At 30.2% G+C, this 16619-nt stretch overlaps 1 protein-coding gene and 1 pseudogene across 1 annotated transcript in view; one reads left to right on the forward strand and one right to left on the reverse strand.

Annotated features, from left to right (window-relative positions):
• Window positions 1-16619, forward strand: part of LOC115889083 (B1 protein-like) — a 290836-nt gene that overhangs the window by 79344 nt on the left and 194873 nt on the right. The window lies entirely within an intron of this gene.
• Window positions 367-3961, reverse strand: LOC115889056 (annotated as a pseudogene).

Here is a 16619-nt window from a genome sequence, read left to right on the forward strand (position 1 = left end):
AACGGTATGGAAATTTGATAAAGTATTAAACGGCATTAAACATTTTAGAACAAGCAAAAAATTATATAAAGAATGCATTTTTCTCAAAATATCAATAATTAAAAAGTTTTTCCTCTTGCAAAAATAATCCGGGGACATACTGTATATTGCCATATTCTCAAGAAATTGTGTTTTTTAACTAAAAACTAAAAAAAATCCAAAATATGTTTCAAAAAAATTCGAAATTTTCAATTTTTTTCCACAATAAAACCTTATAATCGTACTTCTTAGGCCGAAATACTACCCCTAAAAATATTTGCACTTATTTAAGACTCACCCTGTATATATAGATTTTTGTCTTTGTTGATACAAATAATTAAACAACAATTTAAATTACCAAAACATTCTATTTATTGTTATCAAAACATTAAAGCTGTCCAATATTAACTTTGTTTTTGCCAAGACAACCGAACAATTCAAGAGCCGTTTCTTCTTTAGTTCCTTTGTTTACAAAGCATTCATCTATAACCTTGTTTGCTTGAGAAGCATCTCGGATATTGCTTCTGACGATTTGTTCAAGTGCGTTGCGTTGAACTGCACCCTGACTGTTTTGCAATCCAAGTTTCTCAAGCATGCAATGAGCATGGAGACCGAAATTGTCAGGCAGGGTTACTTGTTCGCCCTTTCTTCAGTTTTTCAAAAATTATCTCCTCCACAAAAAAAGCTGGTACACTTTGGCATGATCTGTGAACTTTGTTCCATTTGTCTTGAACTGGACTGGACTAGAATTTAAAGTAAATAATACGAATTATTAACTCATAATGTAGAGTGTTATATGTCAATTTGACCCACTTTTGTCAAACTTTTACTTTTGTTACTTTTTAAGCTAAGGCTTCCCTTTTTTTAGAAATAAAAATATAGTTTTTAGCAAAACTTTAGTAGGTACGCATTACCAAAAATAACATACACAGTCCAGTTTCATAATTATTGATATAACCTATATTTTTTCAATGGAACACCCTATATATATATATATATATATATATATATATATATATATATATATATATATATATATATATATATATATATATATATATATATATATATATATATATATATATATATATATATATATATTAGATATTTTTATCCTAATTTAATTAGGATAATAATACATTATTTTTAATAATATTATCGATATTTAATAAAAATATATGTTACAGTAAAACACAAAAATCAGTGAATGTTCATAATTCTAGTAAAAGCTCACATTCACCGATTTATTAATACAACGCCAATAAAAGTTCCATAACTATTTTCGGACTTCATTTTAAACTTTGATTTTACTTGGACTTCAGGTCAGGGGCATGGAACACCCTCAAAAAGAAAATTACACTCCAACTCCCAGGGGATGACATACAAAGAATTTACAACTTTGAGAAACACCTCACTGTAGTATTGAGTAATAAAAAGGATTGGGAAGGAAGAAACACCTTACTCAGCATATAAAAGGCCATACCATAACATGGTATACTGATGCTTTCAAAACCAAAGCAGGGACAGGGATAGGGGTATTTGGGCCGAAAACCAAATACTCCGAACCAATAGGTACCTACCCCAGTATCCTTCAGGCAGAAATTTACGCTATCGAAAGATGCGTACAATTTATCTTAGATAGGAACTATCGAAAACAGGAAATTGCCATCCTATCCGATAGTCAAGCAGCACTAAACGCGATCAACTCAGTAACCATAAATTCGAAGTTTGTCAAAGAATGCCTAGAGAAACTCAACAAATTAGGCAAAGAAAATAAAGTCATCCTACTCTGGGTGCCTGCTCACCAAGGGATAAAAGGCAATGAAAAAGCAAAGATCTAGCTAGGAAAAGAACACTCCACTAACTGGACCATAACCGTTTTGTTTTCCAAACGGGAACCAACTGAAAGCGGAACTGAATAATCTGCAAAACTCTATTCGTAACTTGGAATGGGTATCCTCCAAGACACTCGAAAAAGTTCCTCAGAACTTACGACCTAGAAAAATCAAAGGTTTTCCTTGATTTAAGTAGAAATAATCTTCGCATTGTCACGGGGTTTCTAACAGGACACTGTCTCCTCAACGAACACCTCAGTAGACTGAAGCTGATCAACAGCGGCGAATGCAGATTCTGTGGGAAAGATGGGGAAACACCAGAACACCTTATCACTGAGTGCGCCGAGACGACGATCATTCGTGCCATGAACTTTGATACGGCTGATGTCGAGGATGGAGGGCTGGCCTCTGTGGAGCCGTCTCAGATACTGGCTTTTGTCAAAGCCTTGAGACTGTATGATGAGTTATAACTCGTTATAACTCAAGAAAGGGGAACACACAATAGATATGTTAGGTCGCGGTGATTAACTCCCCTCCTAAACATTCTACATTCTACTTGGACTTTTAAAATTTTACTAGTGAGTTCTAGAAATAAAATTCGCTTTCTTTTTTCACTATGCTTTAGCAGCTGAATATGTCCCATTTTACATTATACTATACAGGGTGGATCCTCTCATACGACTCGAAAGCTCGAAGTAGAACAACAGTTTGTATTGAAATGAAAATTTGTAACCATATGTATTTTAATTTAGAGCATTTTTTAAAAATATAGATAGTTCTACAGGTGTCCTCAAAAAAAGTTACACGTCAAACTTGTGTTTTTTTGTATTGGAACACCTTATATATTAATTGATTTTCGGATTCTAGGAGAAAAATAAAGGTGAGTTTTAGTAGAGAAGATTATGACTAAATTATAAGGTTTTTGACATATTTAACACTTTCTAAAAATTAGGACCAATTTTTAATGCCATTTATTTTATATATAAAGTCAAACGAACAGCTGTTTCTGACAAAAGTCTGATGATGTCTAGAATTGCCGAAACAGACAACAGTGACAGTGGTTTGGACTTCGTTTTTGATTTTAACGTTAATTTTTTTATTGTACTTTAAATCAAGTTAAAATTTGACCCAAAAAGTTATATAAGGTGAGACAAAATTAATATCAATAAATAATTAAAATTAATATACAAGTTACTCTTTTATTTTAAATGGAACACCATATTTTAAATGGAGTGTATTATTCCGATATTTAATGAGAAATTCATGTCTTTTCAAACTACTAGTAAGGTTGCCTACCCCAAATACAAAGATTTTCCTAGATATTTTCATTTTTATGATTTAGTGTCAGCAGATCATTTTTATTTGATAAAATCTAGCTGGCTGTGATATATGTCTGACGTTACTTCAACATCGCTGTCAGATTAGTTCAGCTTTAATGACTTGTTATTTACTTTATGTCAGTTAAAACAAAAAAAAAATCTCAGAAATGGAAACTTATCCTATATCAGAGAGAATTGATATGATTCAGATTGATTATCAGTTGGTGTGGTTGTGCATTCACCAATTAAGTACGTAATGAGTACTTAAATATGGTCATGATTTATCTAATCTGGACTTTCTTTATGGGGATATGTTAAAGACACAAAAATCTTCCAACTATCATCGACACCATGGGAGAAATGATTGTAGCTATCTTTCGAAGTAGAACTCCACATATGCATTTTAACATGAAAAGATCTTTTGAAAAGAGAATCATTTAATGCAGTGAACAGGAAAGGAAGAATTTTGAGCATCTGATTGCATCTATCTAATTTATGTCACATAATTATACCTTTATATCTAGTTTTAAATATGTTATATATGTATATATAGTTTTTTTTTAAACACCTAAATTTAACTAAAAATCTTATTTTTGATGAATTCATAAATATAATTTTCAAAATTACTTTGTAGGTACTTACCAAAACAACAGCAGTCATGCACAAAACCAAACAAATAACCCTCATTTCAACGTTTCTTTTTCCTTTTAAGTCTCTGTAAAGGACGGCGCTTGGCTTCTGGTGTTAGGTAGCAATTCTAGCCAATTTATATACACACTACCAACGATAACTAGAATCGTGAAAATCCCAGAGATATTCTTAAATAAGACTTAGTAAGAAAAAGAAGCGAATACCACTATCAGGTTTATGCTAATGACTTTTTAGAATAAACAAGTTTGTTGTGTTTATATGTTGTTTCTTTTAATGATAATAGACCAGCTTTGCATGCGAGATTTGTAGTAATTACAATACACTACACACGAGACCGTCTTTAATATGACAGAAAAAAATTGCATTCTGCAGAAGCAGAAAAACTTATAAGGTAAAATAATAACCCCATTAAACATTTCTTTAATAATTTTGCATTAAATTATAATTATTACGTTAAATAACATTCATAGTCAAAGTTATTTGTACACTGTAAAATTAATAAATTGCTGTACAAAAAACCAAGGTGCTTTTCACATTGTCTTACAGGCTGTAAAATTTTATATAAATTACTATTATATTATAGACTACCGTGTACCAGCGACTTCGTTCGCGTCGAATTAATCATTTGTAATGGTGATGATAAAGCAAAGCAAGAGTTTCCATTAACATACAAACTGGATAAAATTTTCTCACATTTATGTCAGCATGAGAAAAAACAATATGGCGATATTATTATATAACTTGGTAATATTTGAGGGGTAGTTTCATCTCGTTGGAATTTGACTTTCGAAAAATCCGTTTGCCAAAAATAAGCTTTTTACGTCAAAAGAAACTGCTAATCTGTGTTTTTAAAAATAAGCAAAATACAGAGCGAATCTTATATAAATGCAAATATTGTTAGGTATGGCAGATCTCGATAAACGAAACATATTTTTTCTTTGTCGTTTTTGAAATAAGTCCAAAATAACCGTGATATTTTATTTTGAAAATTTCAAAAAACTTTTCGCTTAACTTTATATATTATCTGAATTTTCTTTCCCATAAATTTAATCTACTACTTATATTTAATATACTACCATATTATAAAGATATTTATGTTTTTAACTAAAATTAAAAAAAAGATTTCAATCCAAACCAAAAAATTTTCAAAGAATTCCAAATTTGCATTTTTTTGTAAAAAAAACCTCATAGACGTTCTTCTGGGGTCGAAATATACTACCCCTAAAAATATTTGCAACTATTTAAGAAGCATCCTGTATATTATTTTTATCTACCCTCTCTCGAGACCTGTAACTTCATAAGGAAGCATGTTAGAGCTAATGTTCATAGGAGGATTAAGTTAGGTTAGGTTAATTCAAACATAAATAAAAGCTCTCCGTTGACTTTTCGCTTATAAATAAATTTGCCTAACAACAAACCACACTTAAGATATCAGGGAAAGAGAGTATATTTGCCCTTCTCGCCACAAGCAAAAAATAGAAAAAATAAAGAAAAAAAAAACTTTAAATGGCTAAATTTAACTAAGTATTTCAAGAACACTAGTAATTTAGCACAAACACCTTTATTAGGCCATTGACTATCTAAGAGCATATGTCAATTTGAAATTTCTTTGCAAATATAAACAACTGGAAATCTATTTAGCCCAGTGGAACATGGGCCTAACTATGTTTTGATTTAGAATGGGGCAAAAGGAAAAGTCAGTTACAAAGATCCAGTGGTTCTCAAAAATTGAAGCCAAAAATTTTTTTTTAAAAAACAGTAAAGAGAAAATATGTTTCTTTTATTGAGATCTACCAGCCCTGAAAATATTATTTGCACATTTTAAGACTCACCTGCAGAGCTGCAAGCACACATAAAACTTAAGTCTTTTTTTTAAAATCATTTTAATGACTTAAGTCATTTGATTTAAAGTAATTTTTTGAAAGCTGACTTAAGACTTAAAATTTAGTTTTTTTTTCAAAATGACTTGTGGTTTAAATCTTTATTTCGAAATAGAAAAAGATTTAAGTCATTTTAGAAAAGACTTAAGTCATTAAAATGATTTAAGTCTCTTTATAAAGGACTTAAGTCCTCGCTTAAGTAATTAAAAAAGATTTAAGTCTTTTTATAGAAGATTTAAGTCAGATTTTTATGTATTTTTATGAGACATTTTTAACAGCAGCATTCCTTTTTAAACTGTTTCACAGTTCCTGTTAGCAGCAGAAGAAAAAAAAACAATGCTCAATACCACTACCAAGTAAAACGTTAGTTCTCCGGTTTTGAATATTATTTGTCGTGTTACGCGCCCGTAGTGAATCTATTTCTTTCAAGCGAATCCCCGACTCCGTTATGTAGCCCAAAAGAGGAACGAAAGAAATTTATCTCGAATATATTAAAGAGTAGCCCTTAGTTTATGCCATCGATATATTACATAGGTAAAATAATGGATTTTAGTACTGCAGAAAAATAATGTCAAAAGGTACTGGTTTAAAAAAATTAAGATTAAAGTTAATTAATCAACCTGTGAGGTATAAAATTTGGTAAGTGTTATTATTAATAAAATAGTTTGTTTTATTTATGTTGTTTTATTTATTCCTGCGGAATATTACAAATTTGTGTTTGTACATAAGTTATATTGATAAATATAATCATAAATGCGGGAAGTTTCATAAAGCTTGAAAATAAGAAATAGTTCTCTTTTATATTTTTTGGTATGTGGTGTCTTGTTTTTTTTTTGTTTTGTATTAACACATGCCGTTTTTTATTAAATAAAATAACTCGATTACATTTTTTCAGTTTTATACAGTTTTTTCACAATATTTTGAAGTTACTTGTCAGACAAATTTTAAATACATATATTAATTTACTGCTATGCGTTCCAGTTGTGCCAACTTATTTCTTTGTAAAATAAAATAAACCACTTTGAAATTAAAATGACAGACACATCTATCACTGTCAAGGATCTTCTCGTTGGACAGACTATACCTACAATAAATTAATATTATGATACTAGTAAGACAATCGCCTAATTGGTAATACAAGAAAATTAATATTAAGATTTAAAAAAGGTACTTAAATTTAATTCTGGTTGTCTTGACTTGAGGGTAATTATATTCACATTTAAGTCATTTTACTGACTTAACTTGCAGATCATCATGATTTAAGTCAAAAATATAGACTTAAGTCATAAAAACGACTTAAATAACATTATAATGATTATTATTACTTCTGTCTTTAAAAAAATTACTTGATTTGAAATAAACTGATTTAAGTCAATGACTTAAGACTTAAATCGTTTGAACTTTATGTTGAATTTGACTTAAGAGTTCAATCATTTTGATTTTAGAAATGACGTAAGACTTAAGTCTTTTTAAAACTAACTTGTTGCAGGTCTGCTCACCGGTATAACTGTGTATAATATTACTATTATAATTTCCGTAATTAAACACTTTGCACTCAAACTAAAACTTCACTTTTCAGTAAACATCACGATAAATAAATCAGGGCAAATCACGTAAAAAACACAGTAAAAAATCACGGTAAAAATCTCGTCAAACGTTGTTCTAGATAATGTAAATTTAAAAATTAGAGTTTGCTTGATTTGCTCTATTCCATCTTATTTCTAATTAGAAAATTTGGATTAGGTACTATAATATTTTATTGAAATACCATTATTTAGTTGAAGTTGAAATTCTAGATCTCTATTTTAAAATAGTCAATATAGACTTTTGGCAAAATAATATATCAAACTGGAGACAATTGGATGCATAGCCGAATTTGATATTTTTGATCGGTAAAATCAATATAAAAATATTTATGTATTCTTTTCTAGTCTAATTTTATTTGGAGTTAAATCAATGAAATCGCAGGTGTTATATATCAGTGCATTGATATAACATAGAATTCATTTTATACTGAAACTGAAGATGGAAATCAAATAAAGGAATTGTCTGAAAAATCAACGTCGTGAATTGTCCCTATTGAATAGTAAAAGCAATATAAGGATCCAAACAAACCGAATTTAGGGAAGCCGTTGTATTGGGAAAGCTATGAATGGGAATCAGGTTTGGACCTGTTTTTCCCTCATGGGACCTTTCAGATAGGAAATTTACAGAACAAAAATTGTACAATCCAGTATAGCAAATACAAATTGGACTCACATTTATAACTATCACATTAATTTATTAACTTCTTTTAGTATAAACTTATTTTTTTCTATGATCCCTCTAAAATTTACCTACATACAAAATAGCTACAAAAAGTTGTTCTCGTTCGAACTCTCAAAATCTCTAGAGCATCTCTATTTCAACTTCTTACTGTTAATTCGCTACTTCAAAGCAAATGGTGGTTATTACGAGGCTTCACAAACATGGACGAGTTCTATTTAAACAGCTCAGTCCTGCGGATAAAGAGGGCTCCCCACAAGTAAACGGATGCGTGGGAAGGATCAAATACATGTGTCCCTTGTTAGAATATAAGTCATTAATTTTACAGTTCAAGAAATATAACATTTAACTTTAAATTTGTGCTACTGCTGATAATTTATATATTATTTATACAGGGTTGTTTACGCTATTCGATACGGAGTATTGTAGCCAAATGATTCGATTTTTATAAATTGTGAGTGATGAGGTGTGTTGGAGGACTACGCTACAATTTAAAATTATCAAAAGGTATACAGTGTACCAAGTAAATAAATACTATCAAAGTTTTATTTGTTAAAAAGGAATACCCTGTACATTATTACATTTATAATTTCTACGTTTAAAATAAAGGTAAATTTCATTAAGGTTAACCGCACTTTAATCTAACCGTTTTGGAAGTTTTACGATTTTGTGAAAATGCAGTAACAATTTTAATGCTTTATTTCTCTAGGCGTATTTAAGTTTTTAAAACCAAATGTTGTACTAAAGTTTTTCTATTTACTAAATATTGTGTTGCAATAATAAAACCAATACTACCAGACAATACAACTGTCTATCAAATATTAAATTATCTTTAGCTATCTCGTCAGGTCTTCGTAAAAAAGCATATTATCAAAATTCATGGAATCTTGACATTTTACATTATTTACAAATTTTCAAAGAATATGTGACATAGACATTATTATTATCGATATAATCGCTTATTTCTTTAAAGAATAAAAATATATTTAAATATTTGTAAAAGAGTGTAACATTTTTAGTTCGTTACATGTCGTTTGTATATTATATATCATATACAAACTAAAATATATAGGAAACTGAAATGATACCGTCTGTTGGAGAATTCAGTGGCGCCATGCATCGGGTCGTTACACAACTTATGATACAATTTTATTTTATTTTACAGGAAACTTTACATTTTAACTACAGGTAACTATGTTGTTTTGTCCGCTCTAGCGCCATCTATTATCAATTTTTTGGAACGTAATTTTTTTTGTACAGAAATAGGTAATTTTTCTTCTATTTCCTATTTTTTAATAAGAATAAGTTACTCTAAATGCGACATCGCTCCATTATATCGTATTGTTCTCAAACAGGTGACGTTTCATTTAGAATTAACTTATCCTCATCAAAAAATATGAAATAGATAGAAAAAACAGCTATAGTTAATAAAATAAAAAAATTAAAAAAAACTGGATATGTTTAATAATAATTATTAGTAATAACATTATAAAAAAGTAAATAATACAAATTATACAATAAATAAAATTTCTTCTTCAGACGTAGGCTCGCACGGCACTGCTCTACTTAACATCTTCATATAAATACAATAATAATAATAAATCAATACAATAGCATTAAATAATATAAAATACAACAAACAAAGTTTTGTCGCGAACTTACGAAGCGCGGCGAAAAAACGTGAATTGGATCAATGGTATCTATGTATAAAAATGCAGACCTACAGATTAAAGCGAAGTAACGCGAAGAATCAAAGTACATGCAGTAATCCAATAACATTTTGGGCGCGCCGGCCGCGGCGCTTCGCAAAAGTTTAAACTATGATGCGCACTTGAGCGAAGCGCGCCTAAGCCGAAGTCATGCGAAGCACTGTTTTTCGCACGCGATGAATAATTAAAGTTGTTTAGCTGGCCTTTTTAATTTTAGTATTATGCGTAGAGAAATATTATCTATGTGACGATTTGATAAAAACATTGGATTCATAACATTAATATAAAAATGCCTTTTATTCTGCATTTTTCCTCAATTTCTACCCAGTTGTTGTCTCGTCTCAATTCATTATGATAATTTGGGTTCTTAACATAACTATTTGTAGCTCTGTATAATCATAATGAATGTTTCACCATCCTTGATCTCAGTAATTAAACTGAATTCACAGGTTGTACGATTCCTTTGCTATGCTTGCGATCTGAAACAAATAAATATGTATAATTAATTATGTGATACATCAAAAAAACCTCGAGTATGGTTTATATGATGAAAAAATAAAAAATTTGATGCCGTTAAAGGGCTCTAAAATCTCAACAGAAATTGTCTATGAACTTTTTATCTTACTCTTTAAGCTAACACAGGCATTATTTTTCATAAGAAATATATTATGGTGCTTCATATGCCTTTTAATAAGCAGGATTCAAAACCAATTGCTAATAAAGCAAATTTACATTTTTGAGTAGTGTACTCCACTTATTATATTTTTTAATTCTTACCTAAATTGGGTGTAAACAACTGCCTGGGTTAAATTCTTAAAATATGTCTTACAAGAGAAAGATCTTACCTCACTCGCAAAAACTGCATCATATGCACTCTGGAAGATTCCTGGTTTTGGGTTATCTGATCCTTTCTCTAAAATGATAGATACAATTTAAAAAATCTAAAACGATAATTCTAATAAACCAAATTCAGTTTGGATTCGTAATACATTAACATTTTTAATAAACTTTGGAATATCTAATATTGAATCATCCTCTCCCAATTAAAGTAGCCAGTGCCATAACTTGTTTATTTGCAGCTCAATTAAAATATTTTTTGTTATAAAGTTGACATGATATTTTTTTTAAATAATGTTGATCTTCATTACTGAATATTTAGCGATTTTAATTTGGCCCATGGTGTAGGTACCTACCCTTTTCAGTAACTGCTTTTCTCAGGTAACAGTACAAGTCTAATTCCAACGAGAGAGTGGTCCACCAACAAGTCCTACAACAAATGTTTGTCTTTAAATAGGGTTAAAGGGTTTGTACCTGGATCGATATCACTGGACAGCAAATTACCAGGTTATCATCTAGTAGGTTGATCATCTAAAAGATTATTTTAATTTTATTAGATCAAAATATCTGAAAACGTTCTTTATTTAACTAAATGCATATATTTACCCATATGAACTGGTGTATATAAAAACTCACTTGGACGAGAATTAACTTCTAAACTTCTTTTTATTCCAGGTACGTAATCTTGATTACAAAAATGTAAATCACAAACTCTATAAATCTTTTAAATATATTGCTGTGTTGTATTTTCCATTTTAAGGTTTCGCACTTGATATCACTTTTGGAATAATGTAGGATCGTTCTTCGAGAACGTATGTCTTTTGGAAAACAAATCCATGCACGCCGACGCCGGCACAACATACTTATGAAAGAGCTCGTGAAAGGGTTTACGGCCTGATTCCATCATTGATTTTAATAAAAAGTTTAAACAATCACTAAAATTTTGAGTAAAACTTTTTTCGATTTTTGACGGTACATATTATTTGATTAGAACCATAGATAAAAGGCTTATACTATTAAATAGATAGGCAACTTATAATACATTTCAATTTTATTATACAAGAGCGCCTCTGGTAGACTGATTAGAACTGACTTGATTTGATTTGAACTGCCTGAATCAAAGGCCTAAATATTTTCGCCTTAAGCGCGACCGGTGGTTCGTCACGGAACTAACAAATTTGTGTATATCTGGTTGCGGTGAAAAAGTCCTTTCAATGATGTCAATTTCAGTTTCCCATATATTTTAGTTTGTATATGTTATATATGATGTCTGGCGTATCGTCACCGGATTCCGTATCGTCCAGGCCTGATAATTTATTTGACACGCTTGGGGCATAATTTTAACGTTCTCTAGTCGACAACCCTGTTATGGTTTCACTGCTTCTGTGGAGGGCTGTCAAGATCGTTTCAAGGCGTCTTTCTGCGCTTTAACCTCACTTTTGGTTTGCCGGTCTGTCACCATCAACAACCCGGCTTAGAGAAATGAAGCCTAAAAAATTTATTTAAATCTTGCTGCATAATCTGAATCAGCTGCTATTTCGAAGCTACAGGTAAAGATGAGATATTATATTTTTAGATTCGATATTATTACTGCGTATTTTTAGGGTAGAGTTTTGTATTGACCCAACTCAACTTGTATTTGGTGTTTGTTGACACGTCTGTATTATTTTGTATTTGTTCTCCAGAATGTTGATTGGAAGAAAGGACAGTTGCCTTTGTTTATTATTGAGCCCTCGGAAGTAATTCGAGGTAGGTTTATTGTGTTTATTATACCTTGATAGGTTTTAAACACGAGTTTCGTATTTTTAGGGTCTTATGGACAGGTGTCCTATGGACGGATGTTCCATGTAGGGGCGTAGCTCCTATGTACGGGTAGTGATTCCTATGTACGGATGTCCCATGGACGAGTGTGCACTGTATGCATAGTTTATATCATGTACAGATTGCCCCAGTATGGATGTACTAAATTAAAAAAAGTATATTTTTGTACGAAAACTTGAAGAGTTGTCTAAAATAGAGTTTTACAGACAATTAAATTGTGCATCTAATTTCTGATTCACGAATATACAGGGTGTTTAAATATTTTAATAATAAAAAGAGTTATTGCCACTTAAAACTAGTAATTATATAAAATACATTTTTAGCCACTCTGTATAAGGTAAAATTATTTGTTTCAACCAAAAATTAACAGCTTCTGAGCAATATTTGGTTTTAAAAACGCCTGGAGAAATGAAGCCTAAAAATTGTTATTGCATTTTCACAAAATCGTCATTTTCACAAAAAAACGTAGAAACTAAGAACGTAATAATATACACGATATTTTATTAAAAAAATCAACTTTGACATTTTTTTATTTATTTTTGACACTGTACTTTTTGCAAATATTTTTAAACTGTACCTTTAGTAGCCTTCCGACGATCTCAGCATTTAGTATTTCGGTGACTTTATGGCAAAACTTATTACCTATGTCGAAATTTTCTTGTATATAGCAATAAGTTCTATGACCTATAAAACTCATATGGTTCCATTTTAAACCAAATGAAACCATATAATTATTATAGATTTCGAATTTTGGCGAAAACAAGTTTTTCGTGTTACAATAATATCGCATAGTACCTTTTGCCAGAAAACCACCAATTTCCCAAAATCTAATCATTTAGCTACAGTACTTCCTGTGGTATAGCGTGAACAACTATGCATATAATCGTATAGCTGTATAATTATTCTTTATATATATTTTTTTTATTTATTATTAACATTTTTGGAAGCGCTCTATAAATAATTTAGCCAAATATATTTGAATGACAATCTTGAGATGTTTACAAGCTTACTTACAAAGAAAATACCTTATTACCATAACAGCACAAGGACAAGTTCAACAAATAATCTCGGAACTTCATTAAGAGCTGCGTCAACAACCTGCAAAGTGTTCCTGTCTGACTAGTCTCAAGTTTTATTTAAGTTAATCAATGATTATATTTATAAAACAACTATTTACTTTTATAATTTTTAATCAATTTACAGACTATCAATATTTGCATACTTTAGCTTTAGCTTCTTCGCGATATTAAAATTAATGGTAAAACTGTTTTAACAAACTTAGGCAGTATATTCTGCAAATAAACATAAACAAAATAAAATGGTATAAATTTTTGTCCTAAAATGCATCGTTTCGAAGATACAGGGTGTAGAAATTTCATTTTTATTTCAATTTTTTTCAAATAATTTCTCAGCTAACGCCGATGTTTAAATGACAATTACAGTGTTTTTTGACATGAGAAATTAAATTTCAATGTCAGTATGACACCTATTTGTAGGGGGTACCACTTACATATTTTTACATTTACAGTAATAACTTTTTATCCGTATCTGTATTACACTACTGAGTGAAAAATATACATTTCCGTAATTTTTTACTTAAAAATGGTCTCTTGGTAAAAATCGCTACGAATAATTTTCAATATATATTTGGAATCATTAGTCTGAAATAATAAATTGTGAAGTTTTTGTGCCAAAGATTCAACAGAAACTATTTTTATTTAGCTTAAAGAAACAAAAATTTTATATTCAAAGCAGTTAAAATATGTATGTGTCGCCCCCTACAAATAGGAGTCATATTGACATCCAAATAAAATTTCTCTCATCAAAGAACACCCAGGCGCCAATTTTCATCAAAATATCGGCGTTAGTTCAGAAATTATTTTGAAAAAACCGAAGTAAAAATGAAAATTCTACACCCTGTATCTCCTAGACAAAGCATTTTAGGAAATACATTTTCACGAACTTTTTGCTTATTTTTATCTGCAATATATAATGCCAAAGTTTTCCTTTTACAATTCGGACCACCCTGTATTTTTATTATGGTCACGGTAGAATTAATTGGTTGTTTATAGTCTAGTATGGAAGTCCTTAATCCCATCTCAAAATGTTGGACTAAACTTGGTATTCAAATATATTCTGTATATTTATTAATCTGTATTTTCAAAATATTCTCAATTAATTTAAACATGTATAACTTAATTATATCATTTTTACTTACAATATTTACTACTCGTATATTAAATTACAGGAGCTTCAGAGTGTTATTTGTGAAAAAGTATAAAATACATTTGAGTTTTTTCAAGTCTCTTTTATGAGCATTCTCTGTATAGGTGCGTATAAATATTTAAAATTGGACCAATTTTCCCTTATGTAAATACTTCTAGGTATACGGCTTCTTTAGAAATGTTCGACATAACGATGTAAATCTACTCTCAGGAATGGGTGACATTGACAGTGACATATAATTTCCTTCGAGAAGAAAATACTTAACTTTCCTACTTATTGATTTTCTCACGATGTATGTTTTCGTTATGTAAATTTCTATCGGAGAGATGTATCGTAAACATGTTTGTTTCTTAAGATAACAATTGAAAATTTTCCAATAAATATGAACAAGAGAGTAAGCATTAATTATAGACATATAGACAATAGACAACTATACCTGTTCAGTGTTCATGGACTATAGTTTGATTAGACCAGCGATTTACAATACCTAATCTTTTTTCGTAGGTTTGATTCAACAAACCTGCTCTAAGTATATGGCGTAATTTAGGAACTTTGTAAAAACAGAGAAAGTGTGTTAAATCTCCATTAACGGCCAAAAGAATTTATGAATTCCATAAACAGAACTTAAATGACGTATATTTATAAAAAAAAACGTACTATTAATATCAACTATTTACAGAAAATCTAGAATATATCGGGTGTGTCTCAAAAGTGGCTGACCCCTATAACTTTCTATTTTTTCAGTTAAAAAAACTAAATTTGGTATGTTAGTATATGACATAATTTAGGATTGATTGACGTATTCAATTATTTCTGTCACTTTCTGTTTCGCCGGAAATGACTACAAGTTTTGATTTTTATGGCACCCTCTGTATATTTTTACGTTATTCGATAGAACATAACACTCTGAATAGAATACCATATCATATGTCAACTTTTAACATTTTCGCTTAGAAAAATATATATTATATATGGTACATTTGATGTTATGTACCGTTCTGTTTATTTTTGCTCTAAATATAAAATAAGAACTAAAATTTGACCGAAATTGATGTGATGTGACAAAATTACTTCGAGTGTAATGAAAAAACAAATAAAATATCAAGTGTATATTATGTTAGTGTAATTTATTGTATCCCTTGACAAAACTGAGACGTCACTAAGACAAGATTAGTTTGATTAATAAGTTTCGCTCTGTCCAATATCCACTTCGTTCCTATCCAAACACTGCAAGAATTGCACTGCAGACTCCTCTCTGTTTCCTTTAACCACAGCACATTCGTCAACGACTCTGCTAACTTTGGCCGGGTCACTGACAACTTGTCCAATGAGTCCGGCGGTAATATCTTTATTGAAGTTTCCATTGGCGTCTTGGATGTTCAAATTTCCGGTCATGCAGTAGACGTGGGCTCCAAAGTTTGGTGGAAGTTCGACGGGATCGCCTTTTTTGACACCTTCGAAAATGGATTCGTCAACGAAAGTAGCTGGATCGGCTTGACAGATGTGATGGAGTTCTTCCCATCTCTTTAAGACCTCCTGTCCCTAGAAATGAGTAAACGGAATTGTTTAGATGTAATTTAAATTTCAATACTTAATAATTTAAAATGAAAATTTAATTTAGGAATTATGCTAACTTGGCTAAAACAAACCAGTTTATGTACAGAGTGATCAAATAATAGAGGACTGTTGCTGTAGCTCGGAAAATTAATAACAACAATTTTTACATGGAAAAGTAATTTCAAGTTGGCGACTAGGGGTTGGAACAGCAACACAACATTTTTGACAATGTCAAATTAATATTAAATGCGTCTAATTTAAGTATGTTGAAAACATAAGCAATGTCAATTATTTTTTGCCTATTTTAAAAAATAAACTAATGAAGAAAGTTAACATATTTTTACATTTAAATGTTATATTTTCTTTTCTGGATGGATTCATTTTATTCATGTCGATAACAAATAGATAGAGCGACAAACAATATGCCATAATAAATGACATAGTTATTGGCCACTAGATGGCGTTATTTCAGTATTAAGCAAATAATTCCTATTTTCTTCA

This window comes from Sitophilus oryzae, unplaced genomic scaffold (assembly GCF_002938485.1).
Source record: "Sitophilus oryzae breed Bouriz unplaced genomic scaffold, Soryzae_2.0 scaffold_810_pilon_pilon, whole genome shotgun sequence".
Lineage (NCBI taxonomy): Eukaryota > Metazoa > Arthropoda > Insecta > Coleoptera > Curculionidae > Sitophilus > Sitophilus oryzae.